Below are 14577 nucleotides of genomic sequence, written 5' to 3' on the forward strand. Positions count from 1 at the left end.
TGCAATCATTGATGGCAGTTCTGTGAGTAACTTTTCTATGAAATCCTAGGATAAATTTCAGGCAGTAATGTGTTGATGCAAATCCTGTAAGAATTTAATTTGCATGCCCATAAATTGCAGCTCCAAAGAGAAAAAAAAGTTTCTGTTTGTAAAGGACAGGAAGATGATCTTTAAGGATTCCAAAAGGATATCCTGATCATGCAAAATCTCCATGGCAAACAGAAATAATCCCAAAGATATTTTTTGAAACCTTTCTATTTTTGAGGAAGAGCTGCTTTTTTTGGATCTAACTCAGTAAATGACTGAATTACTGAGTTTCAAGGGGTTTTAATGGGTTAAGGGAACCCTTAGGCAAGTTCCAGATTCTAATTTCAATTATGCTTGAACTGTGTTCTTATTCACTTCAGATGCTTGCAGTATGGATCACTACTCTTTTTCTTCTCAATGCAGCCAGAGGTGAGACATATAATGAATGAAGTCTATAAAGAGTAAAAATTATGTGCAGTTTATGCTAGGATATCTATATTCTAGGAAAAAACTGTTCATTAGGATGGATTTAACATTATCTTTCATTAGGACCACTGAGTCATGTCATGTCTTTCCCACACTTAACTCATTACTTTTTAATTCTGTAAAGGTTTTTGCAGCTAGTAAACAGAATGGGAATCAGAAAGGTATTTTTATATGCAAATTGATACTGAAATTCTTCCAGAACATTTCCTACCCTCAACTCACTCATGGTACTACAACCCTGGTAATGAGAGCCCAGGCACCTACTCTTCACAGTGCTATCCAGAGAACAAGAAAATAGTCTTGGTCCAAAATACCTCTTTAATGACAGGAAAGAATGGACTTTTTAATAGCAATAAAAATTTCTCGGGATTTCACAACTGTTGTGCTATAACAGTGTGGAAGGATGACAATTAATGGCAACACCTGCATGTCATATTTGCACCATTACTGTATTAAAGGCACAATAGAAATTGTGAAACTGGTCCTTCAGGCACAGACCACACAACCTGAGGCTGTGCTTTGCTCTAAGCTCCCACTCAAATTCCACTTCATTGCTTCCACTAAAATCTTATGGTGATGAAAAAAATAAGGGAGATGTTTAATGCCCGTTGTGGAGCAACCAGAAGTATCTATTTTAATGTTTTGGTTTCTTTTTGCTCCCTCATGAGCTGTTGCACAAGAAGTAACAATTTAGATAATCCCTGGAGTTTAGGACTGATTTAAAGGACTACTCTGTGCTGACAGCACAAGCTGATTTCTTCCCTGGATCAAGATTTTATTGTCTTCTTCCAAGGGCTCAACCAAACACATCCTGAGCTCACCAGGCTGAGCTCCAGGCTCTGTTTGCAGCAGGAAGCACTCCTGAAGTTCAAGTCCTTGCTGCAAACACCCGAGCACAACTGAGCTGCTTAATGAAAAAGGCTCAGAAGTGCCATCCTAACCCAAATCAGACTTGTTTGGCTTTCCTGGTGTAAACCCTCTCCTGACAGCTTCGGGTGCAGAACCTGTGACATTTCCAGAACACTAATATATTTTTCTTTGTGCACCCCAGGAAGGGAAGTTTGCTACAAAAGGCTTGGATGCTTTTCAGACAGCCCCCCATGGGCTGGGATCCCAGGGAGACAACTGGCAGGCTTGCCCAGCTCTCCAGATGCTGTGAACACAAATTTCCTTCTTTACACCAGAGATAACATGGTGAAATACCAAGTAAGAAAATGCTTTGGTTTTAAATACTGACAGTGTATTCAATACATTCAATAAATTGTAGGGACAGTTTCTTTTCTCACATATTTTGCTCATACGACTGCTGGGAGAACCTCCAATTCTATATTAGACACATGATAATTTTCTTCCATCTTTTTTCCTTTTTCCTCATTTCAGCTCCCTGAGGAGCCAGGTATATTTACAACATATTAATCACAGCCCTCTAACACAAGTTATTACAGGTAAAAGGTTCCAGAATTAGGGGGTTTTATATAAATGGCAGTCACAATCAGTGGAGGTGTTTATTAAGTCACTTCAGAACAAGTCCAGCTCCTCCAGCTGAGAGGGCCTATGAGGTTTTAACAAATCAGTCTTTCACTGGAGGTGAGATGTCTGGTAATTAGTGCATGGCATCCCCCTTTTAAGTCAACAAAACCATAACAAAAATATGTAAGAGTTAGTACTCAGAATTTTTTTAAAAGCAAATGATGTCTTCTTTCTCAATACACACCAAAATACCTACAGCCTCTGAATTTGTAACCCTGGTGGGCTTTCCCATAAAATATAAATGAAGCAATTAAGGTCTTATCTTCAAAGGAAAAAAGAAGGAAAAATAGGTATAGTTTCAAAGTCAACCACATTATACCTTTCAGAAGATGCTATCTTTGCATTTCTATTGCCAAGTTTGATAAAATCTTCTACTTACATGGCATGTTGTACCAGTATGTCACAAAGCATTGTGCAGAAGATGCCAGTACCATTAGTTCAATTAACCAGAGGAAGTGAAGCATTTGTTGAAGTGATTAATTGATTAATTGAAACTCAAAAGGCAGTTTAGGAATGAGAAATAAGACCCATCTCTTCTAGGTCTAGAACAATGCCTTAACCATTGGGGCACTCTGCCCTTTATCAAAATGTACAGTGGGACGGAACAGTCACATCCTTGTTGTGTTTGTTGGTTGTTTGGTTCTTTTGGCACAGAGAATTTCAGCTACAAATCCTTCAACTATAAAAGCTTCGAATTTCCGAGCGCACAGGAAAACTCGTTTCATTATACACGGCCACCTTGCTGGAGCAGATCTCCCCTGGATAACAAGCATATGCAGGGTGGGTACAGCTATTGTTTGACAGTCATTTTGTTTGTGTTTGAAAGTCTAAATATCCACATCTGGCTTAAAATTCCACTGAAAATTTACACCTCTGTTCTCTTGTTAATTCAGGGGATATATAAGGAGCACAAAAGTCAGAATGAAGCCTGGTTCCACACGACCACTGTCTTGTTCCTGGCTATGAGTATAGTGCACTTCAGCTTTCTGCTTAAATGCCCTTTTACTGCATTCACCTCCACAGGGAAAGCTATAATAAATTGATTTTTCAATTCCTTGCCAATAATAAAGGGGGAAAAAAGAGTGAGTTTTCTCACCTCAGCAAAAGGTCACAATAAACGTGTCAGTTTGAGTGACACATTTGATCTAATAAAACCAAAAGGCTTTGTTCAGCAGATTGGTTTCATTCCACTCTGGCACATTTCAAAAATGAAATTGTTTCAGAATAAAATACAAAATCAGAAAGTTCTATTGGCAGAAATGTCTAAATAGAATATTTTGGTTATAATACATGAACTTCAGGGCTGAACAATTCAAGCAGAAATTTGAGAATCCTTTTAGATGATGCAAGCATAAAAAATTTGAAGAATTAAGCTTGGACCTATTTTGGTAACAGGGTGCTGTAATTAAGAGAAGTTGATACCTTAGAGCCAACCAAGGCATTTGGAATGGAAAAAAAGCTGAAGGAAGCTTGTGAGTGTCCTCTAATCACTGGTTCCACTCTGCCTCCTTGTGTTGATCTTGAGCATCAGTAGGAATTCCTAGAGATGTGTCATCACCAGTCACACAAACAGAACAAAATACAGTTAACACATGCCCTGCTACAATTGTAATTAATGCCTGTTCCCTTCTCTGCTCTTTTCCTGTTCTCCACCAGTTCATGTTTCACTCTGAAGACGTGAACTGCATTTTGACAGATTGGAGGGGCGGCTCCAGTGGTCTGTACACGGACGCTGTCAACAACGTCCGCATTGTGGGGGCCGAGCTGGAGTACCTGGTGAACTTCCTCGAGGTAAAAAAATATCCCTGGAATGTGCACAGTCCACATAAAGGTGGTGCTCAGAGTGGCACCTTTAGATTTAATCCAATAGAGCCAGGAAGAACAAGAAATACCCAGTAAAGCAGGTGCAAATGTTATTGAAGGGTTTTAATCACGCACAAATGAAAATACCTGCTTTAGTGTCATAATTGATTTCAAAAAAATGACATGACTTTTCAGCAGTTCAAAAGGTATGAAAATCTGAAATGAAAAATTAAATCCCCTAGATTCAGTGGAGCGGGATAAAATGGTAAATAGCCATGAACACCCTGAAAATGAACAGGGGAGGGATGACTGGGGAATTGTTTCTCTTTAGGTAGAGATCCCATCACCCAGAACTGTGACTTTCCACCAGGACACTCATCTCCATTGCCCAGTGACCTGGCCACATCCTAGCACTGCACGGGGACATGCTGCAGTGTCACTGGCTTGTATACCCACACTGTTTTTTTCTCCTTTCCATAAACCTTCACAGAAAGACTATGGCTACTCTCCTGCCAACATCCATTTCATCGGCCACAGCCTTGGAGCACACGTTGCAGGGGAGGCAGGGAGGAGGAAGCCTGGCATTGGAAGAATAACAGGTACTGCAGCTATTTCAGCTGATAAACCTTGATATTTTCACACAACTTAACAGAACTGAAGAATCATTGCTGCTTTATAAACATACAGTACAGAATGCAATGTGCTGGTTTGTCATAAATAACAGTGTCCAGCCAGCATGGTGGCACACAAGTTGTGACACAGTCACACATTGCTTTCTTTTAAAAACTCACTATTTTATGCTTTCCTTCTCCGCCAGTCAGTCCTTTTCCCTGCATAGACATTGCTTTGTCTAAGGCATGCACACTGTGAGCAGTCACACAAGCAACTCAGGGAAACTGGGGTCAGGGCTTTATCTCCAAAGAGACCTCACTGACACTGAAGTGAAGGGATACCATTTTCAACCAAGATATTCTGGAAATAAAAATAGTCTTCTTGCCAAATAGAAATTCATAAATAAATCTATGTGCTCAGAGTAACATATGAAGATTTCGTATTTCTCAATAAAATGATGAAAAAACCTCAATAAACCAAATCTCTTCTTATATCGTTGTTCCCAAAAGTAAGCCAAGCAACCATCAGCATTTTACTGTGCTGCAATGCCTTCAGTCAGCTTTCTATTAGCACCTTGCCTATTTTTCTAGCTGTGGACCACATAACTGATTTTTTCAATGTAAAGGCAGAAATGTGATCACATATATAGCATACATAACTTGTATGTGGTGATATACATATAGTATTATTTATTCAATCAGATGTATCTCTATTCATTTAGGTTTGGATCCAGCTGGGCCCCTCTTCCAGTACACTCCCACAACGGTTAGGCTGGATCCTTCAGATGCAAAATTTGTTGATATAATTCATACTCATGCTGGTCATCTTTTCTTTGACTTTGGTAAGTTTTCATTTAAAGGCTGCCATTGGCACACAGGTTGGCTACAGAACACCTAGGAGTGATCTGCCAGGATCCATTGTGCATTTCAGCTCCAGGGATTCTTCAGACTTGTGGCCACCTGGATTTTTACCCAAATGGTGGGAAGAAGATGCCAGGATGCAACCAGCTTCGTGTACCTCCTGCAACTCGGGATATCAATGACCTGATGAGAGGTAAATATATTTTAAAGAAGTAATACCTCATTATAAGTTACAACAATACTTCATTATAAGTTAGAAACAAAGGCTAGGATAAGGTAAGACCTTTATATAGCTCAGATTTGGAATAAGGAGACAATGCTCAAAAATGGAACATTTAAAACTGCCTCTGAAATACCCTCCAATTTTCTTTTGTACTAAACAAGGCAAATTCTAGATGAAAACTTAAGGTAAAGCATGCAAAATTATGCATCACAAGCTTTCTAAGAGCCTGCCACTGTGCTGAGAGGCTGACCTCAGTGGGAATTCTTCACATGAAGGACCAGTAACATTTCATTCATGGATAATCCAAAAATTAGTATTTTAAAATCTGAGCTCTCCTTCTCCCTAGGAAGACATTACTCCCGATATTAGTGGGACTCATGCATGCCATCAAGCTTTAGTCTCTTCAAAGGGAACAGCCCAAGGTCAGAAATATAAAAGATGATAAAATGACTGCTCCATTAGTAGTTCTTCAAAGGAAGTTGGGCAGTTAATCAGAATTACCCTGGGATCCACTACAATAGATCCACAAAATCCTGTCTTCTGATGCTAACCTACAGAAATGAGATCATCTGTTATTCACAGCTAAATGGTTTGAAATCCCTACCACTAGTTAAATAATTTGCTTTCAGAAATGCTCTCCCTTAGAACTGGTTGAGAACTAAATAACAAAGAGAACTGAAAGCTGGCTGTACTCAAAGTCACTTGAAACAAAAACATTTTCCAACTGGAATGCATAAAAATGTCTGTATTTGAATAAAAAAAAAAATATTTTTCCAGAGACATTTCACAAGGCTCTTTGCAATGTTATGTCTTGAAGGAGAAACTCCGCTCTATTGAACACGAGCAGATGGAGTTGGTTGTTCAAGCAGCTCTTAAAAATAGAGACAGCCTTAACTCCCTCCTCTGGGTTAAACCTTACTTTGTTTGGTAACCTCTCTATTGTTTGCTAATGTTTACATTTATGTAGTGTTTTTGTGCATGAAGTGCTTTAGAAATAATATTTAGTGACTATTTCCCTATAGTTTTTGATGCAGTAGAAAGGCTATAGGTGTTAAGTGAATTTGCCACTAACATAAATTGAGCCAGCTTTAAGAGCTGAGAATTTAAAAGCACAAACCCTTCTGAATTAAAGAAGGAGCTATTAAGAAAACATACTCAGGAAGCCTTGATGATGCAGATTATTTCCAAGAAAAACAGACCACAAGTACTTTTCAGAGAGATTTTAATGTGAGGTTTCTTTTCTTTCCTTATGGAAAGAACAATGTGTCAACTGGTCAACACCAGCTGGTCTATCTTTAAGATGCATAAACATTGCCATAAGGGGAAATTTTCATTTCACTACAACCTGTTCTAGCTTGCAGCTACTTCAGCAACTCCCAGATTCTCCCCTGTGGTTTGGTGAGCCCCCACCACATGCTGAAGTGGAATAAAGCCCATTTTTATGCAAACAACCTAATTTTAGTATATGGATTTTTTTATACAGGAGACACCTCAGAATCAAGGAAGACAACATTTGCTATAAGGGACAAGTAAATATAACCCAAATAGCACTTTCTTCTTTCCTTACTGGCTGCTTATAAATTTCAGTCTGATGGGAAAAAATACGTGTTTCAAAGAGTTCTGACGAAATCAAGGATACACTGCCAAATATCCTGCTTTTCAGAGGATTTCACAGAATTGCTATCAAATGACTGCAGATTTTCTAGTGCTTAAAAACACCAAAAGCCACAGAATTTATAATAATTGCTAAAATTACCTTTAATTCTAGAAATGAGTGGAAACTGTGATTTTACAGAATACCATGTTGTGATAACTGTAAGAAAAGGAAAACTATTTCATTGAAACTACTGTATGCTTTACAGAAACTGTAGCTATGAAATATTTCAGTCTTTAAAATGTCAAAGGGGAACACTCCCAAATGCTTCTTGTTTCACCTTGTGCATCTCCACTTCTGTTAAAAATGACCTCTTTCCAATAGAAAATAATGTATGTCTCACTACAAAACCAAATAATTCACAATTAAAATGTCTTTTAATCATTGCTATTTCTTTTACCTGAGACATCACTATATATACAAGTGTTTTTGAGGAAAAGAGACCCCAGAATGTTTCTTTCCATGGACTTTATGTTAATGTATTGCTTTAATCACTTTTTACCTGTTGGGTTTTTTGTTGTTGTTTTTTTTTTTTTTTCCCCAGCATACAGATCTTTTGGATGTGGACATAAAAGAAGTCTCAGGTATTATGCTGAGAGCATCATCACTCCAAATGGATTTGTTGGGTATCAGTGTGACACATACCGAGAATTTGTGTTGGTGAGTACCAGGTCTGGATTTATCTGAGGCCCTGTAGGGCTGCCCTTCTTCTTTTAATAATTTCTGGGACAAGTTCTACCCTTGGGCTCATGGGACATGGGCGCATTCAGAACCACTGACCACCTTCATTCAGACCGTACCCAAACCCCAGCAATTTCACAACAGAGAAGTGATGATGATCATGTAGCCTTTTTTTCATCAAATATACAAATAGCCAAAGGTCCACAAATACCAGTTTGAGCAGAACCTCCCACATATCAAAACTGAACTACCTAAACACAGCAGAGCTATTTTTTCCCACTGCAATCAATCTGCTTTCATGCTTATCTTTTTTTACCTTTTTTTTAATGGATGTCAAGGTCTTGATCTGATTGTCTGATCTGTGTAGGTAGATCAAATTCATTAAGGCTCTACATGGGAATAAAAGATAAAGAGCTGACAGAACAAATCCCAGATGGAAAGCCCAATCTTCCTAAATTCCTAAATTCCAGTATTCCTAAACATAAATATTTTTACCATATGAGTGAGATATTCAGCCAGACCCCCTTGGAAATGTGGTTATCCATCCTATAACCAGCAGAAAACCTTCCAGTGGACCCTATGAAAGATGAATATATTACCTGGATTTTACAGATCAGGCAGCAAGGCACAACACTCTTTATGGTATTTATTTATGGTTCCTGCAAGACCACAAAGAATTAGGCCAGATTTCCAACTAGTTTCTCTCTGATTTTCAACAAGATGAAATAAGATGACTGACCACCTCACCTCCTTTTTCAGCCACATTGATAAATACTGAAGATATCATCTGAAATGAGAAGCAAAAACCTTAAAAAATCCAAACAAAAAAAAAAATTGGGAAAAAGCTTAAATATCATAATTTCCTAAAATTTAAAAAGTGAGATTAAAATAGATGATGTCTTATAACACACATTTTTTATATTCTCCCCAGGGAGACTGCTTTCCATGTCCAGAAGAAGGATGCCCACTGATGGGTCATTATGCTGATAAGTTTTTACATAAAACTGAAAAAGAACACCAAAAAGTTTATTTAAACACAGGGCCCTCCCCTCCATATGCTCGTAAGTGCTCATTTAGTGGTGTATTCTGAAGTGGCAATGAATTATGTGTGAAAAAGGACCTTACACTTCTGCAGAGCTGCTGCAGCTAATGAGTTACGCTCATTAAAACATCTAGAATTTTAGGTGTTAGGAACATGCAGTACCAGCATTATTTTGGAAGGCTGAGATAATTATAAAAACAGATCAAATGATGCTCACCTTTGGGTTAAACTTGGTTATTACATGATGGCTTCAAAAATTATATAAGCTGAAACTGGGGAAGAATTTTATGCTGGAAGTGCATAATTTCAAATTTAAAAATGTTGCATTGTTTTTATTTTGCAAAATTTATAAAACTGGAGCATTTCAGGATATTTTAGCCAAACTCATCAAGTCAAAATGGCAGGGAGCAATAAGAAATACAGTTTTAGTTGTGATTAATGTAGAAATAACCATGGGACTTGTGAAATAGGAAAATTAATAAATTAATTGCAATTTATCACAGGTGTTTTTTTGCTTATAAGCATGTTTGTGCAATCCTTTTCTCTCTCTTAGAGACACTGAAACATATAAGAAATTTAACCTTTAGGAAAGAAATCTCCTTACAACTGTAATCCATTTGATTTTGCTTCCCAAGGCTGGCGAAAAGAGATACATGTCAAAGTATGTGCAACAGAAACCATGAAGGGAAATATAGATGTGGCCTTGACTGGAACTAATGGGTTCAGAAAAAAATATACCATTGACAAGTAAGTTTAATGTGGCTGTTGGAAACGTGGCTCTATCACTGTTAGCACATGGAATTTATACACAGCTTTTTTTCACACGTGTCACCTTGTTCTGTGTGGTCTGTGATTCACACTGGTAATAAAAGCAGCTGATAATTGTTGGAAGTTCCCTGTGCTGCAGACTGTGGTGAAAATCTGTTTGCTGGTCCCTCTTGCTCTGTATTTTCTTTTGTTTTGTGAGGCTGATGTTAGCATAGCAAAATGGGCAAGAGCTCTGCGGCTGCTGCTGCACTCAAACGTGATTTGGTGATATCTAAGACAAAGAGCTCAGGGATGTACAGTCATCTGATTGTCCCCTCCTCTGGGGAGTATGTGAATGAGAAAGTTGTAGTTTGCCCATGAACTGTGCTGGAATGTGGGATTCCTGTCCACTCAGCCTGGTCCTCTCCAGTAAATGTGAGGTTAAATCTCAATAAACAGACACTGGTCAGCAACCCAGCTTCAATATTACAAAACCAACCTCCTCTGTGTTTGAACACAGCCCCGTTACTGGTCTGTACCAGGAGTACCTCTGGTTATAAATACCACTGCAGCAATAAACCCACAGATAATTTCAATGTTAATGTCACATTGCGGTGTGTGTTCTGTTAGAGTGAACAATGATAGCACAGAAGGCACAAATGTAAACTGTAATTTTCAATTTCCTTCATGGTTGAGAGCAACCCGAAACACTGAGAGAACTTTTTGACTTAGATTTATTGGAAGACAGATCTTAATTTTTCAAAAGCGATGCATAGACTAAATCACGGAGATACTGACAAAGGCTGTGCTAACTGATATGTGTTTTTCATCCTGACAGGTAAAGGAATTTCAGCAAATCTATAAAAAAGCTCAAAAAATTCCAGCAGTAGTATTCAAAGCCCCAACTCTCACAGCACCCTCAGCTCATCTCCCTTACTGCCCATAGTCAAGATTCTTTTCCCCCTCATTTCTGTAGAACACAGAGCATCGCTTCTGTGCTTTTCTTTTGGCAGGGGAACTTTCAAACCAGGCAACACATACTTGAACTACATTGATACAGAAATTCCTGGGAACATTTCAAAAGTTGAGTTTCTCTGGAAAAAGCAACTAGGTCATGCAGACAGAGGCTGCATGGGAGCTGAAGAAGTCAGAATAATATCTGGGGAAAATGGGAATACGTAAGTACATAATCTGATGATGTAAAGGTAGAAGTTTTCCTCCTAAATTGCATTTTCATGTGCCCAGCTCTCCAGTGGCACATAGCACAGCACACAGAAACAGCTCTGCAAAGTTCAACACTGTACCTGCCTGGGCAGGGTGCTTCATGCTGACTCCAGCTGAGCCAATGGGCCTGGCAGCCACAGCCTGCAGGACATTAGACACACTTTTGGAACATACCTCTTGTTTAGTTTTAACCAAAATTAATCCAGTTTATGGATCCACTCCATTCTGTCATGTAAGTGGGAAAAATGGAGGGAGTAATTCCCTTCAAAAGCATGCTCCTGTCCCAAATGAAAATGCTAAGGGAGCCTGATCACAAAGGCAAACATATCCCAAAAGTTAATAATTAGTCATGAACTAGTAAGTCTTTAAAAAGAAATTGGTAACACACACTCTATGTTCTCAGTCTACTGGAACTTATGCTTTGGCCTAACATGAAATAAAACCAGGGCTTGTATTGATTATACTGGCTAGCTGCTAAGAAAATGTCCCATTTTACTGACAAATATTTCCTTAAACTCCCCCCCTTCCCAGGTCTGTGTTCTGTGGGTGTGGAACTGTGCAGCCCAGCATGTGGCAAGCCCTGGCTCTGTGCTGAGGGCCAGGAATGCCTGGAGCCCTGCAGCAACCCTCACCAGCTGGAAGAGGACACTGCAGTCAGCAGCAAAGGATTAACAAGGCTCCCTCAACAGACTTTGAGAAATTTGTCCAGCCCTCCATAAAAGCTCAATTTCCAAGTTAGTGCTGTCAAGTTTTCTCCATGCTACACTCCTGTGAACTATGGTTACAATGACAGAAAACACATATGTTACTAATAACCAGCTGGACTCTTTTCTATACCTGAAACAGGCACCTCCTTTATCAAAACTGTATTGTACTACTGAGGAAGTTGAATTTTCTGGCAGCTTTCAATTAAAAAAAACTATTTTCTCTTTGCCAGTGAAACCGAATTTTCAATTTTCCACCTCTACTTTGCCTTTGCGACAATGCTGAAGTCAGACTTGAGCTACATCATTTGGATTAGTGTTGCCACTCCAAATTTTTCAGCATTTTGATTGTACTGGTTAGCAAAACCAGACCACTCAGAGGTATCAGCATCAGCCAAAATAAGCTAAGGTTCCTTTGTTTCAATGCAGGCTACCCACAAAAATTCTTTCATTTTATAATTACCGGCTGTTGTCTGAGGCATGCAACAGATTTTTGCATCTGATGTGAGGTTTATCATTTGGGTGCAGAAATTAAGTGTATCAATCACATTGGGCAATTCTGTCGTGTCCCATCCTGACAACCAGCTATTCCAGAATGCTTCCAGTGAGGTTCACCAAAAGGTGTTGGTGTGTTACACAACAAGGCTGAATGTGGCTGATGAACAGGTGTGTTTCAAATTATGCAGCAATACTTTTGAGATATCAGAACCCTGTCACATCCTGTGAAGTTTGCTGAAGGAGCTTGCTCAGGATGTTTGATAAATCAGGTGTCTGCCTTCTCAGAGTCACTCTTCAGTACCCTTTATTTATCATCTCCCCGTGAGCAGGGTGGGACCAGAAACCATCTTGAGCAGGAAATTCAATCTTCTTTACCACTTAAGGAAACTTCTTGGCAAGATTCCCTTCTTGAGCAAGAAGGGGCTTCCCTCTCCTGTGCTCCCCTGGAGATATAAAAAAGCCCCAGGTACTTCTACACAGTTTGGAAATATCTGTAATTGGTAATTACAACATCTTGAACATCCTCCATAAACCATGGATGGCTCTCTGCCCCAGAGTTACACCAATTAAGGAGACTATTATTTTGCCTTTCTTACAGTCAGGAACTGAAGCAAAATAAATGTAAATATTTTGATCACAAAAACCTGTGCAGCAGGGGAAGGAACTGGGTTTTATGGCACAAACACTGTGATCAGTGCCATGTAAGGCATCACTCCTCACAGGAAGGAAACAAAGTCCTGCTGGACTCAAGATTTCTTTAAAGCCCATCCTCTCCTGCCTCCATACTTGACTGTGCCCCTTTTGCAATTCTAAAAACTAATTTGATGTTCTTATAAACATCAAATGTAACAAACATCAAATGTTATGAACATCAAATATAATAAATCATATTCTTTCAAAAATACAAGTTTCATTTTGTTTCATTTTAAGCTATAGATTTCAACAGTGTTCTGACAAAATGTGACAGCTCATTTAGGCTGCTGACTTGTGCTACAAGTGTTGTACAGCTGATTAGACCACTTAAAAAATATGCATTTTCTCACCTAATTTTTTCAGCTAATACTAGAACATTGCATTAATTTCTTCCCCTTGTGTTGTTCTGTTTTCATTCTTGTCATATGCTGTTTCTTGAGTTAATTTTTATTCCTTGGTATGGTAGACATCAACACTGCCCTTCTTTGCTAATATATTTTTAGACAGAACAAGATATGAGATAAAGGTGAAAAAAGCCACACTGACAGCAGCTGTGTGTTGCTGGTGGCAAATAATCTTCCTCTTTGTTTCTTTCTGTATGTAAAATTTAAAATTCTTCCTAGTATGAAATCTTTGGATACTATCACTTCATATTAATGGTGCTAGTCCAAATAATGCAAGAGTTTGATATTTCATGAGAACATCTGCCTTTGACAAAGCTCTGGACAGGCAATTCTTTCATATCTTTAAAACAAGGTAAGCCATCTTTTCAGAACAATTAAAATTGAATCTTTAAAATGTCAAGTGAAACACAGCACTCCATATGTTTGGCTGTCATGTGGAAAGGTAGTGCTTTTTTAAATCAAACTTACCTCATTTCTCCAGGGATTTAAAAGACATATTATGATTTTCATTCCATCTTTTACATTATTTAAATAGTTTGCCAAATTTTAAGTGCTTCAGAATTACAATACAAATTTAATTTTATACTCCTTAAACATGTGCTCACTACAAAAATTATGCCAAAGGTAAATTGATAAGAAAGCCATTATGAAGCTTTCAGCCCCAGGCACTTTGCTCTCTCATGGCATTCTTTTGACAATGGGGTATCGTAAAACAACTACACAAAAAAACCTCTTAAGCCTTTTATGGAAAAATGGGCAGCAATAATTAGCAATCCAAAATATGAACTATCTGATCCACTAACTTTATCTTTATGTACTTTATATGTGACAGAAAAATAATTTTGGAAACAAACACATTTGTCCTAAAGGCATATGTGCAGGTGTGCTGAAGGGCCATTTTTGTCAGAATTCTCTGATAACAAAAATAAAATACTTACTGCATAGCACTGTAGTTTCTCTTCTTTCCAAAATCACAGCCTACCAAAATGCCCTTCCTAAATGTTTGTGAGCCCAGAACTAAAATAACAACAATAATAGAAATTAACTAAAAAGGAATAATAGACAGAGACCTCAGCGTTCAGATTAGGCAGCTTCTCTTTTCCTACTTTTGATCCTATCTTCATCTGTGACTTTTTAGATTTTTTTCATGCTACTGTAATCCATGACAATACATTGATAAAATCTTTGCAAAATAACCAGAAATTTGCAGGAATAAGCCTTCCAAGATCTTCTGGTCTTTCATCTTTGGTTGTTTTTTTTTTTTTTTCCCCTACAACATATTTCAATCCTCAAATATCTGTCTGGTATATAGAAGATCAAAAAAAAAAAAAAAAAAAACCCAAAAAAAAAACTTTGGAAGGTAATTTTTCTGAGACTTTAATGCAGTCA

The 14577-nt window shown here is 38.2% G+C and overlaps 1 pseudogene; it reads left to right on the forward strand.

The window, feature by feature from the left end:
* Positions 1–407: 407 nt before the first annotated feature.
* LOC137478342 (pancreatic lipase-related protein 2-like) lies at positions 408–12878 on the forward strand (annotated as a pseudogene).
* The last annotated feature ends 1699 nt before the right edge of the window (positions 12879–14577 follow it).

This window comes from Anomalospiza imberbis, chromosome 8, assembly GCF_031753505.1.
Source record: "Anomalospiza imberbis isolate Cuckoo-Finch-1a 21T00152 chromosome 8, ASM3175350v1, whole genome shotgun sequence".
NCBI classification, from domain to species: Eukaryota; Metazoa; Chordata; class Aves; order Passeriformes; family Viduidae; genus Anomalospiza; species Anomalospiza imberbis.